The 17,214-nt window shown below is 39.8% G+C and overlaps 1 long non-coding RNA gene across 1 annotated transcript; it reads left to right on the top strand.

The window, feature by feature from the left end:
* The first annotated feature begins 288 nt into the window (after positions 1 to 288).
* On the top strand, positions 289 to 16,678 carry LOC122555482. The gene is made up of 5 exons (XR_006313285.1): positions 289 to 358; positions 601 to 700; positions 12,343 to 12,409; positions 14,114 to 14,226; positions 16,606 to 16,678. It is a non-coding gene; the product is annotated as an uncharacterized LOC122555482 (long non-coding RNA).
* The last annotated feature ends 536 nt before the right edge of the window (positions 16,679 to 17,214 follow it).

Below are 17,214 nucleotides of genomic sequence, written 5' to 3'. Positions count from 1 at the left end.
CTGCTGGTGTGTGCGCTTGCTGGTATTTTTAGTGGGTTTTGATGGAAAGGTTGTAATCTGATCAACGGTAAACACAATCATGATAACAGCTTTGCCGCTACTGCTGGCGCTGGGGTATTGATTCTGCACTACCGGACTGTTTGATGTCGCCTTAGAGCATTCAGGCAGGAAAAACAATTATTGACTGATTTCACCATGCGTACAATGTGCAGTGGAGAGGCTGGTGGCAGAGATATGCAGAAACGGTCTTTGTGTTCATTCAGCGTCAGACAGTAACTTGACACAGGAGCCAGTACAGCTGCTTTAATTTATGGTCTTCAACTCCATGAAACATGATAAAAGATTACACGTTGCATTGGTTAGGAGACTTAACACTTTAAAGAGCATAATTATGAGGGGGGAAAGCAAATTGACAGAAATAGATGAAAGTAATATGTCAAATGCCAGTAAAGGTTGTCATTGTGATCCTCAGAACGACTGTGTACATGACCTGAAAGTACTACTTTGTTTAATGATGAGAACAGTTCATGTCCTGGCAATACATAACTTGCAAATAATATACCTAGTCATCTTTTTTTTTGTCTATTCTTTAATTCTTAGATGACCTGACAGATGCATTACCCTACACTGGGAAAACTGACACATCCTGCCACAGCATCGATACAGCTACCAATGGATGAGTAACCATAAAAAAACTAAGGTAAACCCAACTATTGCACAATGATATATATCTTACATTGGATTGACTTGACTTGTTTATTCACCATGAGATCTTATTTCTTCAGGATGTTGTTTTTCATGCAATTTTATCCTTCCTTTGGCTTCCTGCCTCCAGTTTGGTGGCCCTTTTTGCGTTGTCTTTATCTTAGGTCAAAAATCAGTAACGCAGCACCATACTAACAAGGCAATCACAAGATAGTAGCTAAATTATGCTGTTCTTATGTTTTTAACAATATTAAGGAGAAGGATTTCATTAATTCAATTCATTTTTCAGAACAATCTACATAGACTGTTACCAACTGAAACGTGGCCTAACTTTAGCTGAGATGCATCCAGATAACAATGTTCAAATGTACTGCATCACGTCTCTACAAAGTGCTTCAATGTCAGTGGTAGCAAGGGAAGATTACATGGGAGCAGTCAGCCAGGTAAACCACCAGATTGTGCAAAATGGTGGTGGGGTGGTTTTTGGGTGTGGGAAATAGGTGACAAAAAATTTGGAAGCTACATGGACAGAAATACAATCCTCCACATACAACAAAATTCATCAAAGATGGAAGAGCATAACTTTCTACAGTGCAGGATTGAACTGTTTTACCATCCAATATCTCTATGGTGACGTTAACCTTCATCTTGAAGAAAAATCATGTATCACCATTGAAGCTTGGATTCAAATCAAATTACTTCCATTAATATGATTCATTGCCTCTGAGCAATGTTTAAACTTGAATTAGAAGGACAAACTGAATAATAGGATGAATGTAAATGGATTGTATATGCTACCAATTTTGATTTGAAATGGCCTGTATTTTAGAAAGTATCTTTTAATGCATAATGATAGTGAAGAAGCATGTCCATTAACAGATAGTGCCTTCTTGTCCCAACGGCAGCAACTTGCATTTATATAGCAGCTTTAAAGTATTAAAATGTCCCATGATGCTTCACATGCATTATATCAAATAAATTTGATAATGAGCACAAAGGAGATGATATTGAAAATGATAGAAGTGTCACCAAAGAAGTACGTTTTAATGATCACAGGAGAATGGAGAGAGAGAGAGAGAGAGAGAGATTTAGGAATGGAACTCAAGATGTTTGTGCCTAGACAATTGAAGGCACAGCCCCAATAGCAGAGGGATGCACAGGAGGACAGAATTGGATGCGTGCAGGGATCTCAAAACTTTATGGGCTGGAGATGGTTGCAGATGTAGAAATACCTGGCATAAACAGGAAATGCTGGAAACACTCAATTGGATATCAAAATAGAGAAATTTAATTAAACTTTTGGGGCAATGACTCTTCATCAGGGAGGTGCTACTCCATGGAGGGATTTGAAAGCAAAGTGCAAAAATGAAAACTGCAGCATTGTTTGATGAGGAGACAATGGTAGATCAGTGAGCACAGGAGCAATAGGTAAATAGAACTTAGTGGAATTAGGAAATATATAGCAAGGCTTTGGATAATTGCAAGTTTATCAAGTCTGATAGATTGGAGACCTACCAGGAATAATGGCCAGTAACAATTGTGCCACACAAATGCCAGGCTATGGCCAACACTAATAAGAGACAATCTAACCATCACCCCTTGACATTCAATGGCATTACCATCACTGTCCCCCACTGTCCACATCCTGGGGGTTATCATTGATCAGAAACTCAGCTGGATTCACCACATAAACACAATTGCTACAAGACCAAGTCAGATGCTAAAAATACTGCGGTGAGTAACTCACCTCCTGACTCCCAAAGCGTATCCAACATGGCACAAGTCAGGAGTGTGATGGAATACACCCCCCCACCCCACACTTGCCTGGATCAGTGTAGCTCCAACAACATTCAAAAAGCTTTCTAAACCCATGACCACTTCCATCTAGAAGGACAAGGGCAACAGGTATATGGGAGCATGATCACCTTCAAGTTCCTCTCCACTCCCAATCCTATGTTGGAAATATATTGTTGTTCCTTCATTGTCACTGGGTCAAAATCCTGGAATTCCATCCCTAATGGTATTCTGGGTCAATCCGCAGCAGATGGACTGCAGCTGTATAAGACGACAGCTCACCACCATCTTCTCAAGGTCAACTAGGGACGGGCATTAAATGCTGGCCAGCCAGCGATGGCAACATCCCACAAGTGGATAAAAACAAAGTTGTGTTTCGTGTTGACAAAGGTCTGAACGTACATTTCTGCAGAAGAACTTCACCAGATGACATTTCATAGATAAAAATGTGCAGTATAGTAATGCAGTGGCTATCTGATTTGAAACTTAAATTTGAGTCAAGAACAATAGCAAGTTTGTGAATGGGTTGCTTCAGCCTCAGACATTTGGCAGGGAGTGGAATGAGATGGTGGCGAGGGAATGAGGTGTGACTGGAACTGAAGACATAACCAAAATATTTACCAACTCATATGCAGCTTCCCACTTTACAATCAAATCAGTGCAACACTGACCCAGCCTTTCTTAATTGACTCTTGCTCAATCATGTCATGCTGCATTACGCTGCAATTTGCAGTATACAAACTGTGTAAAAGGCTCAGGTGCGCTTTATAATGATCAAGAATGAAAGTGGTTCATGCATCCTTGTTAAATGATCTTGGGAGGCAAAGTGTATTCAAATGGAAACAGTACAATCAGACACTACTTACAATAAATGCATTACCTCACCAACCCTTACGACATGTCTTAGCACAATGTTAACACAGACATATGACATGACTTCATTCCATACTTGCAGTTCTCCTCACTGAAGATGTCTACGGACCAAGCTAATAAATTTTGACAAGTGAGATGTGTTACGTTCAAAGGTGAAATTTATGGGTGTTATTTCAAGGTTGTGTCCTCCACACTTTAAAAAAAAAGTTAATAATTTATAGTTTGAACATTGGATAAGACCAAATACTTTTCAATTCTTCAGAAACATATATCTTATGTATCATATTCATTTGTTGTGATGTGTTAAATAATACAACTATATGAAGTTGTCCTTCACTAAAACAATCAACAGTCCCCAAAACACTAATTTGGGTATGTTCTCTGAATTACATTGGATTACTCGCATAGAGTCCTAAATAGATTTGAAGCAAAAGGCTAGAGGGTGTTGGAACACTTTTCAGTATCCCTGTGTTAGGGAGCAGAAAAAGCAACCAAAGTCTTAAATCCTGATCATGAGACGTCTTTCTGTGTGAAGGAATTTGGCTCTGCTGTGATGTCTCCTGTTGACACTGTTGAGGTTAACACTGAGATTTTTATCAGAAAAGAAAAGGTACATTTTATCATCTCAGAGGAGTGCCAGTGATGTCAATAGGCAGCTGACCAACAGCCTTTTGTTTACAGATACCTTTGGGACTGGCGTTCTTTTTCTCGCTGTCCAGAACTAACTCCCATGTACTTTGACATTATTTGTTTAATAGAGCTCAGCTTTACCAATCCAAAAACACCTTTATCAATCCAAAAGAAAGTACAATTATATTTGTAGTCATTTATAGCATTATTGATTTTCTTATTAAAGTATTGTTTTCTGAACAAAGAATACAATATCATTAAGTTAGCTTTTGAAGTGTGGATGATTATGTTACTGTTCCAAAAAATATTTAATCAGATAACATTTAAACACCTGTCAGGGAAAAGCAAGCAAAGCATTATGAATGGTTGTGATTACATGTTATCTGTAAACTCTGGAGGCTTGTGTGGTAAGGGGTACAATCTGCTCTTTTGTTTCCTTATTATCACAATTGTTCTGTGATTGTAACTCGCTAAACTAGCTGCTGTTTGCAGTTTTTGATGTTAAAGAAAGTTTGTTTTCCCACTAACACTTCACTGCTTGTTTGCTTTGTGGTGGTTGGGCTGATGGTTCAACGTTGCCAATCCAGCAGCGTTGCTGTTCCGGAACACAGTGAGTCCACATGGAAATGATTCGAGGTTGACGGTTTTCTTCAAAGTGTTTGATTTACAATAAAGCACGCAGGACTTCCTTGCCCAAAGACTTTACTTCCTTGATCCTATAGTTATTGCATGGCCAGCATGGAAAATTAGTCAAAACAAGCAAGGTTGAATCACTGCTTACCTCAGACATCATTTTTATTGTGTGTAGCCTTTGTTAGCAAAAGGTAAGGTCACTGGTTAAACTGTTTGTTTATCCTGAAGAAAGCTGGGGTTCAATTAACTCAATTACCAAGTTCTTCTAAGCATTGAAACATCAAACTATTTTTAGGTGTAGAGTGACCATTTTTCAACCTAGCTACATTTAAAAAAATTTAGTCTTGAGAAATGGGCATCACTGGTTGGGTCCATTTATTGCCCATCCCGAGCTGCCTTTAAGAAAGTGATGGTGAACCGACATGAATCATATAAATATTATATGATAAAAAATGATCAATATGTATTCATTAGATTCAATGGTATTCAATGTCAATGTTCAGTGCTATAGTTCCAAATTACAGTTCCTCATTCTCTTTACAATATCTATGATTTGCATTCATGAATTTTGCAATCAATATATAAAGGAATTCTGTACCTTTCAACTCTTCAAAGGAGCAGGAGCAGTTTTTACATTATGCATGCCACACTAGTACAATTTTACTTATTATAACTCAAGAAAACCAAAACTAACATCTACAGAAAAGTAAATACAAAAAGTTTGGAACTGTTCTATGTCAGCTATGTAAAATGGAGCATAGCAAAATGGCAGCCATGCTTAATTATTCTCGCCCCAAAGTTCACAGATTAGTAGCTCAAATCTTTTGGGAGATTTGTTTTTGTGGTCTGTCACTTTAAATTGATTTAAAATGAAAAGAAATTGACAATATATTACAGCCAATTGAAAATAAACAATGTGTGTTGAATATAATTCCCCATTGCTGCCACACACTAATGTAATCCTCACTGCCTTTCATTAATATTTACAATCCAAGTCTCTTCCTTCCCTTTAATGAATATAAAAGATCTTATGGCTTGGAGTGAAAGAAAGTTGGGTGGGGGGATTAGGATGGAGTGGTCCACTTTCTGGACAATGTTTATTCATGATACCTACATTAAAATAGATGAATTAGTCATTTGTCGCAGCACTTTTTCTTACCATAAAGTAAAGTGGTTTCTACGTTTAATGACAGAAATGTAACTCGAGTTCAAGACTAATTCAATAGCTGTCAGCAGCTTTGTAACTTCCTGTTGATTTGCATTCCATCCAAATAGTTTATTGTCTTTAATTCCCTCCAATCTCTTTTTCTTCGGCTAATCTTTTATTTTGTTTCTTTCTATCATTTCCTTGGCTGGGTGTTTGTTGTTGCTGAGAAAACTATGGTTTATATATTTTTACAAGTTTTGACCCGTCCCAAAGTATTCGATTGCAACCAGCAAGAGAATCTGTGATGTGTGTCACAGGACAAGCAAGGGAGTGACTCTTCAACAAATCAGATTGAAGTATCCTCACTGAGACACATTAGGGTTGGAATGATACAAAAGGGCTGCCAAAATAGAGAGAAAAACCTGCATCTCAAATTATCTGGAAGAAACTAGAGACAGAGAGAGAGGGAAGGACAGAGAGAGAGAAAAACACATTGTAAAGAAGCTAATGATTTGCTGAGTAACTGGGTAGATTAAAGTGCTGCAGCTGCAGAATCAGAATTCCAGAATCTGCACTCTGTCCCATAATGTGCTGCCCACCTTTAACTGTTCAATTACATAAGCTATCAAAGCTACTCAATTCTGATTTTGAAGCTTAAACCTCGTCAACTTGGCAAGAGAAGTTTTCACGCAAGTAATGGGTCTGCAATAATAATGGACTGAGCTGACTTTAGCTTTTATAAATGTCTTTTATCTGTACCTATTTAATCCCTTTGTATCTGCATTTTATCCAACAAACCTATCCAATTTTAAGTTAGAAATTGCGTACTAATTGTGCAATAAATTAAACTTTAATTTTGTTTTCCAGCTACAATATTGTTGCTGGATATTTTAAATTGTGAATACACATGAAAAAAATACTAAAAGAGACTAGATAACAAGTTTGAGAACTTACTGGTTCACTGATTAAACTGTAGCCATGCTTGATGGTCATGAAATAGGTGTTCAACATTGGAACAACAACAGAAATTGTGTGAGGTGCTGGCAGCCTTTCCAGCTACAGTCTCCTTGGAGGGAGAGTGGAGTTCGGCTCAAACATGACTAACAGACAGCATGTGCATTGCTGCTTACACCCATGGGGGAAAAAATGGTCACTGGCATTGGATATCAGATGTGAAAGATCTCCCTCACCAATAGCTTGCACACTCACATGCAACCTTAAACATCAGCAATGATAAACTCAACTTGATCCTTCAGCACTTCACTGAATGCAGCAAAGGATACTCCAGCTTGTTTCTTTGGCAGGGAAATATGAATGGGCCATGAGAGGGAAGATGGAGAAAGAAGCCATGGGATTTGAGGCTTAACTTTTTTTTTAACAACTCACACCATCTCTGCTAGCCACAGTCCCACAAGCATCTGTTTCTAAGGCTGTACCTGCACAGTTGTATATGGTGCAGTCTTTGGTGGGGTTCTCTTGGCTTCTAAAGCCCAGGGGATGATGGCCAAGAGCATCTCAGGAGGCAAACAGTAGATATGAGGAGCTTTTCTTTTCTCCCAGCTGAAGCCTTAAGAGGTGAACATTAGCATAGCAAGTAGAAAAAAAAGTAAAATAATTTGGTTGCACAACCAAACTCGGTGATGGAGAGAGCATATTTGGAGGATAATGCTGAAGGAATTAGCTTGTAAAAGACACAAAAATGATATAAAAGCTTTGCCTGTTGAAAAGCTTTGAAAACCACAGGTTTGAAACTATTTTCTTCTTCAGACTTGGGATAAGTGCCAAGTCATATCTTAAATTACATTCCAAATGTATGAACACAGAGTAGGAACAGGCTATTCAACACCTTGAGCTGACTTTGCAACTAAATAAGATAATGGCAATCCTGATTTTAACCTCAATCTGTGTCGAGTGTTTATGATATATTAAATCAGAATGTTTTCTCACTAAAGGAAACTTACTAATTTGCATTTCAGTGTGTCAAAATAGTTATGCATCTTGAAAATTATTTCCCTTTGACATTAACTGATATGTGGATGGCACAATTGACACAAAGAGATTGCTTGGACCCCAAAAATTCCCAATATTTATCAATGATTTAGATGAGGGAATTGAGTACAATTTTTTCAAGTTCACCGATGACAGAAAACTAGATGGGAGTCTAAGTGGTGAGGAGGGTGTAAAGAGATTTTAGATCAATGTGGACAGTTAGAGTGAGTATAGAAATGTGTGACAGATGCAGTACAACATGGATAAATATGAATTTGTCCACTTCAGCAGGCAAAATATACACTACAAAATAATAAAACACAGGAACAGGCACTTTGGTTGATCAAGCCTATGCCAAATCCTAATCCTTAGTTACAATTGCTGTTTATTACCCATTTATGGTTTCTATCCCTCAGCTCACTTCCTGTTCATGTGTCTGTCAAGATACACCTTAAACCTTGTGAATGTGCATGTTTCCACCATCTCTGCTGGCAGTGTGTCCCAGGCACCCACCACTCTCTGGGTGAAAAGGTTTCCACGCATTTCTCCCCGAAACCTTTCCACTCTCACCTTGAACTTGTGCCCTCTTGTAGTTGACCTTTCCAACCTGGAAAGAAAGCCTCTGACTATCCACCCTCTCTATGCCTAGCATAATTCTGTAGACCTCTATCAGGTCGCCCCTCAGCCTTTGTCTTTCCAGTGAAAGTAATGTGGGTTTATCCAACCTCTCCTCACAACCAAAACCCTCCAGACCAGGCAACATCCTGGTGAACTTTCTCTGCACCATCTATTTCCTTCTGGTAGAGAGACGACCAGACTTGCTATATTCCAAATGAGGTTAAATTAGTTTTATACAGCTGCAACTTAATTTGCCAATTTTTATTTTCAAAGCCCCAGCCAATAAAGACAAACATGCTCTATGCTTTCTTGACCACCTTATCTATCTGTGTTGCTGCTTTCAGGCACCTGTGGACCTATATGACCAGCTTCTTTTGAATCTCAATGCTCCTAAAGATTCTGACATTAATTGGATAACTCGCAACTGAATTTGATCTTCCAAAATGCATCACCTTTTTTTCTGGATTAAACTCCACCTGCCATTTCACTGCACCAATCTGCAATCTATCTATATCCCACTGTGTCCTTTCATAATCCTTCTCACTATCTGCAACTCACCATTTTTGGTGTTATCCATAAACTTACTAATCAGGCCACTTATATTTTCTACCAGGTCATTTATGTATATTACAAACAACAAAGATCCCACACTGATCCCTGTGGAATACCACTGGTTACTGATCCCTATTCTGAAAAGCATCCTACCAATGTTACTCTCTATCTTCTATGATGAATCGAGTTCTGTATCCATCGGGCCAACATACACCAGATCCCAAGAGACTCTACCTTTTGTACCAGTCTACCATGAGGTGCATTATCAAATGCCTCACTAAAGTCCATGTAGACAGCATCCACTGCCCTTTGCTGATCAATCATTCTTGATACCTCCTCAAATAACTCAATCAGGTTGGTGAGACATGACCTTCCTCGCACAGATCCATTTTGTATATCAATCACAAGTCCATTCACTTCCAAGTGTGATTAAACCCTGTCTCTCAGTATCTTCTCCAACAGCATTCCCACCATGAACATCAGGCTAACCGACCAGTAATTATCTGAATTATCTCTGTTTTCTTTCTTAAAGAAAGGAACAACATTGGTCACTCTACAGTCCTCTGCAAGCTCACCTGAGGCCAAAGAGGATGCAAAGATTAGATTACATTTGAGAGTAGATTACTTAGTGTGGAAACAAGCCCTTCGACCCAACAAGTCCACACCAACCCTTCGAAAAGCAACCGACCCAGACCCATTCCCCTACATTTACCCCTTCACCTAACACTACGGGCAATTTAGCATGGCCAATTCACCTGACCTGCACATTTTTGGACCATGGGAGGAAACCGGAGCAAACCCACGCAGACACGGGGAGAATGTGCAAACTCCACGCAGACAGTTGCCTGAGGTGGGAATTGAACCCAGGTCTCTGGCGCTGTGAGGTAGCAGTGCTAACCACTGTGCCACCGTGCTGCCCATATGGATATCTGTTAAGGCCCCAACTATTTCATCCTTTACCTGTCACAGTCTAAGCTGGGATAGGTCCCATTTGCCCCTGGGGACTTGACTACCTTAATGCATTTCAAGACATCCAACACTTCCTCCTTCGTTATGTTGACCTGCCTAAGAGTATTCATAAAATCCTCCCTTAACCTCAACATCTCTTTCTTTGGTGAATACCAATGTAAAGTACTTATTAAAACCTAACTTAATTCATCTAGCTCAACACATAACCTCCCTCTTTTATCCTTGAATGGGCCTACTGTTTTCCTAGCTACCATCTTGCTCCTAATATATTTATAAAGTGCCTTGGTATTTTCCTTACCCCTGTTGGCCAAGGACATTTCATAGCTCCTTTCAGTCTTCCTAGCTTCTCATTTGAGGTTCTTCCTCCTTTCTCTATATTCTTCAAAGACTTTGTTTTTAATTGAACTGACCTTTGCTTCCTTTTCTTTGACTGAGCTGATAATTTCCCCTGTCATCCCAGGTTTCTGAATCCTGCCATTCCTTTCCTTCATTTTCACAGGAACATGCCTGGCCTGAAGAGATTTGCAGAGCTTAAAGTTGATAGATTGAGAAATGATAACGTAAAACAGGAAACCAAAGAACTGCGGGTGCTGAAAATTAGAAACAAACTCAGAAATTGCAGAAGCAAATCAGTAGATCTGGCAGCCCCTTTGGAAAGAAAGCAGAATTAATGCTTTGGGTCTGGTGACCCTTCTACAGAATTGATTGTAGCTAGGAAAATGTTGATATATATTTGGAAGATGGGCGGGGTGAAGGGGGGGAGTAAAGAATGGGTGGAGAAGGAATCCAGAGAGAGAAAAACAGTTGGGCAGGCATTGGAGTGGGTAAAGGTCAGCCTAGGATAATGAATAGGGGCTAACGTGGACCTTAGTGATTGACAAAATATTGTTAATGGTAGCAGCCCTATGTGATGATAAGGCCTAATTTGAGGAGGTTGAGGTAAGGATAGGGGAGAAGGTACTCAGGTCCTAAAATTACTGAACTTGATACTAAGTTCAGAGAGCTGCAGCATTGCCAAGTGGAAAATGAGGTGCTGCTCTTCCAGCTTGCACTGAGCTTTCTGGAGTATTGCAGCAAGCCTGAGACAGAGATATTGGCCAGTGATGTGTTGAAATAGCAGGCAACCAGAAGCTCAGGGTCGTTTTTGCAGCAAAGCGGTCACCCAGACTGCACTTCACCTCCCCAAAGTAAAACAGGACCTGGATGTCCTTGTACACAGGTCATTCCACGCAAGCATGCAGCAAGCAGTTAGGAAGACAAGCGGTATGTTGACTTTCATTGCAAGTGGCTGAAGTAAGACTTCATTGCTCTTGTACTCAAAGCAATGGGCAAGGCACACAAAGTTTAGATACACCGCCATGGGAAGATACCTTGACCTTTATACACAACTCTGTCTCCTCAACATCTCTGACTGGTCCCAGCAATCCTGTCAAATATATCTGTGTTCCAGGGTTCTACACTGATTCTCATTCTTGGCTCTACTGATATACAGGAAATGGTCACATCTCCTGCTGGTACTTTCAGTGCTAAAGAGGTGCCAGCCTCTGGTTGCCAGGCAGAATGCAGAGGCAGGCCAGCTACCCTGCAGAAGAAGTTCCAGTTGGGAATTCCCCTGCAGGAGGCAGGAACCCCAATGGTGATCAACAGGAAGCCTGATTGGGATTTAATCCTGACAGGCTCCTGGACGTGGCTGTGAATGCATTCCCACCAACTCTCCAGATAGTGGAAGGGCTGACTGCAGCAACTTTTCAATTCTGACACAGGAAACCAAAGTCCTCTCCTCCCTCCTTTCTTTCTTCTTGCTGTTTGCCTTTGTCTTTCTGGTCTTATTTACTCCTGCTCGTCTTTTTGACTTATGACACAAAGACAAATCAAGCTGTCTGCAACTTCAGTATCCTAGTTGGCCCTGTGTTGAGCTTCAACTCCACTGGTGATTGTCATGGAAATCTAATTTGTTCATTAATGACACTTAGGTATCTTTTATCTTTACCTGGTCTGCATGTGATTTCAGATCCACAGAAATAGCCAAGACTACCAAACAGTGCAATTTAGGATGTGCAATAAATACCAGCCATGCCAGTGATGCTTACATTCCCATGTAGGAACATTAAAGTTAGAATTCTTGTTCAAGAAGAAGCCCAGGAATTGGATTTACATGTTCTCTGAATGCACATAAACAATTCTTAAACGTTCAGGAACTCCTCATCCTTTACCTTTGAAAGCATTTCAAAAGCAAAGCATTTGGATCCCAAAACACTTTAGAAGCCTGAAATGACCATCTCACGAAAGCCCACAAAGAAAAGCAAACTGAAATGACAGTTACATAGATACCACATGTAAATGGTTTCAGTGGTTCTCTACAATGAGTTATAGAAATTTTTTTTTGCATCTCACCTCAATATGCTGAGCAACCAGTATGTTTTCTCACACAGATGAGGAACACTGAAATGACCCAATCCTTCTCCATAAGGAGAGATGAAGAATAGACCATTATTGGAGGTAAGGATTGCTTTAAATGCCACTGCAAGTAACTGTTCTCAACACGGTAAGCTGAGAAAGTACCTTAACTGGCATTTCAAGGGTAAACAGGCGCAGGTTTTACAAATGGATCTTTATTTAAGTGCAGAATATATTTTCATCTATGTTAATGACACTGAATGAGTGCCTGAACCAATGGGAATAGGGTGTACTTCCAACCTTGTTCTGTCATGAGAGGCTGCTCTGCAGAATTCTACTTGGGGGCGCCTGTGCTGCATCCAGAAAATTGACAAAATGCAGACCAATTTCTCCTTCACTAAATTTGTTGCTAACACTTTGAAAACGTCAAGTGTCACTCACAGATAGTAACACCAACATACTGCTCGGAGACATTGAACAAACAATCTAAGTATGTTTTATAAATACCCATATTCTTACAGAACTGTTGCTTTTCATGCTTTTCCTGTGTGACACCCTCATCAGTAGACTGAGATACTGATCTCGAATGAAAACATCTGATAAGCGGGTCACTGCCACTATAAGCCTTTGAAAGGAGAAGAAACAATTGTAACACTTAGAAGCTGGGGTGTTACCAAATATGCTTGTATTTCATGTTCCTGTTCATGAAATTTTGCTTATCTTCTATCTCGTCTTAAATTTCTTAAAGAAAGCATCACGTCATTTAACCCACAAATAAAGAAACAAATGAAGCCTGCACACATTTGTAGTTGCTTGTAGTTAACTGTGCTATGCCGTACAGTTTTACTGACATTTGGTAAAAGAGTGAAAGGTCATGAGCAGTTGCAGTAACTTTCCACCCCAATAATAATTGAAATACTCAAAATGGCCATTATGTGATATTTTTCCTGTATTGTTTTAAAGAACTGTCCTTAATTGATGGTGGCGTGGAGGGTTGGGGGAGTGTAGAAGTTGGTGATAGGCAACCCCACTACTCTATACACTCTCACACACACACATACATACACACCCTTACATGCTCACACAGACCCTCTCTCATACATAAGCTCTCTCTCGGACACACACACATCCACCCCCACACTTACACCCACACACACACCCTCTCACAGTTTATAGTCTGTCACACTCATGCACACACTCTACTAAGCACGCACAGACACACGCACACACTCAAAAGCATGCACATACATACTCGCACTCTCTCACACACACACATTCTCTTTCTCCCCCTCACATGTGTGCATACACACGTGGGGTGAATTTACATTTGCAGAATTGTATTTGCAGATATATTCTATTTTGCTCAAAAAGCAGACAATCTGCAGGCAGTCAATGCAGGCAGTCAACATGTGACATTTTATAAAATTCCTATTTTGGAAGTAGAACTAGTCTGACTCAAGAATGAAATGCAGACAGACTCTAGCCTCACAACTTTAATACATTGTCTGAGTTGAGATGTCACTTTTAATAAAACCTTAAGTTATCTTACGAATGTGAAAAAATATTTTTATTTAAGCGGTGTGATGTCTTAAGTCTCTACATACTAAACCCTAAAGATGAATCCAAGGAAAGAGAACTTCCACAAGAGTTTATGCATTATTCAAACTTTTGAAAGACATTATGAAACTATCTGGCACTGTTAAGACATATCCTTTTTTGGGCTTAGATTATACATTGAATCTAGATTTACAATTTCTATGAACAGCTAATCAACAACGGTCTTTTCTCTTATTCTTGCTTTTGAAGGTTCCGCCTTGGATATCCATTGGATTAGTCCATTCTGTTATCATGATTCCATGGGTGAATTTGCCCTTTTGATATGGCTCCTGAAGGGTTATGCAAGACCACCAGGCTCCTGGGTAAGGAGGGAAGAACTGCCTCCCTGTTTTACTCAACCACCCTTTGGCAGGTTACAATAAGATTAATTTGTAAAAGATCCTTTCACTTGCTGACCAAGGAGCAGAAACAACCTTAAGTTAACAATTAATTTGATCTCAACAGATCTAACAGCAGATGGCTTATCTGGGACTTTATCCACACACCTTGTTAATGGCTACAGCCTGAGGGTAAGCAGAAGTCAATGAATTAGCCATCTGTTCTATTACACATGCCCCCAGACCCACCTGAAAATAGGTCAGCTGGGGAGCAATAGATTTCCTCCCTTAGCCCCAAGTTATTGGTCTTCACTTAATCAGACTTCTTTCAATAAAGCAGAGCATTAACCAAAGTAGGCTGAGAGACGAAATCACTTCCAATCTTTCTCCAATTCAATATACCCTTTAACACTAATTGTTAATTTTAGTTGGTCAATCAACTTTTATATACTCATGTAAGGGATATGGATGCTGCCGGCTGACCAGCATTTATTGTCGATCCCTAATTATCCTTAAGAAGATCAACTGTCATCTCAAGCCATTGCAATCTGTTAGTGCACAATGCTGTTCAGGAGGGAATTTTAAGATTTTGACCAAACAATAGCAAAGAAAATCACACAACATCAGGTTATAATCCAACAGGTTTATTTGCAAGCACTAACTTTCGGAGCGCTGCTCCTTCATCAGGTGGTTGTGGAGTATAAGATCGTAGAACACAGAATTAGATTAGATTGTGGAAACAGGCCCTTCGGTCCAACCAGTCCACACCGACCCTCCGAAGAGGATCCCACACATACCCATTTCCCTCTGATTAATTGACCTAACACTATGGGGCAATTTAGCATGGCCAATTCACCTGATCTGTACATCTTTTGGATTGTGGGAGGAAACCGGAGCACCCGGAGGAAACCCATGCAGACACAGGGAGAATGTGCAAACTCCAAACAGACAGTCACCCGAGGATGGAATCGAACCTGGGACCCTGGTGCTGTGAGGCAGCAGTGCTAACAACTGAGCCACTGCGCCACCCAAATGTCTATAATGTGATGTAACTGAAATGGTATATTGAAAAAAGACTTAGATTGTTTGTTAAGTGTTTCATCTTTTAGAATAGACATGCGGTTTCTGGTATTTCATATTTAAATCCCAGAACATTCTTAAAGTTACATTCTCAAGTGAACTTTAACAATAGGTGCCATGTTGGCCCAGATAATGCATTGAAGGATTGAGGTGCCCTGTGTGAGGCTGTCTGTGCTCCAATGTTCAGACTGATTCTATTTCTAAAAAAGGGATTTACAGAATCTTACATGGATTCATGCAACTTTAGAGCAAAATAAAATGTAATCTGCAAGTACAAATTCACGCCAAAAACTTGTGTGTGTGTGTGTGTGTGAGTGTTTGTATGTGTGCATGTGAGTGTGTGTGTGCGGTGGGTGTATGAGTGTATCTGAGAGAATGTGTGTATGTGTATGACTTTGAGTGTAAAGGGGTGTGAGAGGGTGCATGTGTACATCTGACTGTGGGAGTGTATCTGTGAGCATATGAGAGAGACCTTGTGTATGAGAGAGGGCCTGCATGAGTGTATTGGTTTGTGTGCGTGCGTGTGTATGTGTGTCTGTGTGTGTGTAGTGCAGTGGGGTCACCTGTGGTGTGACATGAACCCAAGATCCTGGTTGAGGCCATACCCAACTGAAACCAACATGCCCAGTCTAAAAGATAAGTGACTTAACAAATAATCCAGGTCTTTTTTCAATGTATCATTTCAGTTACATCACACTGTAGACTTTTGGTATAAATTCTGTGTCCTACGATCTTATACTCCGCAACCACCTGGTGCTCTCAGCGGCGCTCCAAAAGCTAGTGCTTCCAAATAAACCTGTTGGTCTATAACTTGGTGTTGTGTGATTTTTAACTTCATACACCCCAGTCCAACACCTTCAAATCAGAAATAGCAAAGAAAGTATGATATATTTTCAAGTCAGAATGGTGAGTTACTTGCAGGTGGTAGTATTTCCATTATGTGCTGACTTTTTTCTTTGATTTGATTTGATACATTATTGTCATTTTTACCTAGGTGCAGTGAAAAGTTTTGTTTTGTGTGCAGTGCAGACAGATTATATCATGAGAAATGCACAATGGAAATAGAACGGAGTGAGGAATATAATGTTACGGTTGCAGAGAAGGTGCACAAAGAGCAAGGTCAACATTAAATTTGAAATTTGAGAGGCTCATTCAGAAGTCTTGAATCTGTCTTGAATCTTCCAGATGGTAGTGGCCGTGGTTTTGCAAAGGTTATGTTTGAGGAGCCTTGGTGAATTTCTGCACAGATTTTTTACCTATGCTTCTTTATTTCCTTATACGCAGTACTTCTGAGATTCGAGAATAAGGTTCCAGACACGTTATTGAACATGGCCTGAAATCCCAAATACAATCAGTCAGTTATTTTAAAAATCAATTCAAGATGTGTTTAATAAATATGTGCCCTGTTCTATGCTTTTGAAATTTCTGCGTGTTTAATGTACAACCAGCCTAGGCATTCGTCACAATCACAGTAATTTCCTTGTTTGAGACAAAATCAACATTCTTTGAATACTTGAACTGATTAGTGCATGTTTTAAATCACATTATTCAGAGCTGCAACATTCACTTCGAACAAACTTGTATCATTCCTGTAATCTTTCCACGTGGATTCCTTTATGCCTTAAACTATCCAGTTCCTGGGTTTGTAATCTCCTCCAGTGACACTGGGATGTTTGCTTCTGAGATGACTTTCTTTACACATTTTGTTCACTAAACGTCTGAGACAGGCTGAAAATCAACAACATCTATATTTGTTGTGATGACGGAAGACTTATGATTGTTATTATTCATGGACACCTTGAACATGAATATTCAAAACACTGATTTAGAGTCTTTGAGTAAAAGAGAGATACAGCACTGAAACAGACTCATTGCTCCAACTCATCCACACCA

This window comes from Chiloscyllium plagiosum, chromosome 1, assembly GCF_004010195.1.
Source record: "Chiloscyllium plagiosum isolate BGI_BamShark_2017 chromosome 1, ASM401019v2, whole genome shotgun sequence".
Classification (NCBI taxonomy): domain Eukaryota; kingdom Metazoa; phylum Chordata; class Chondrichthyes; order Orectolobiformes; family Hemiscylliidae; genus Chiloscyllium; species Chiloscyllium plagiosum.
Note: the sequence above shows the minus strand (reverse complement) of the source record. Positions and strands in the feature narration are given on the sequence as shown.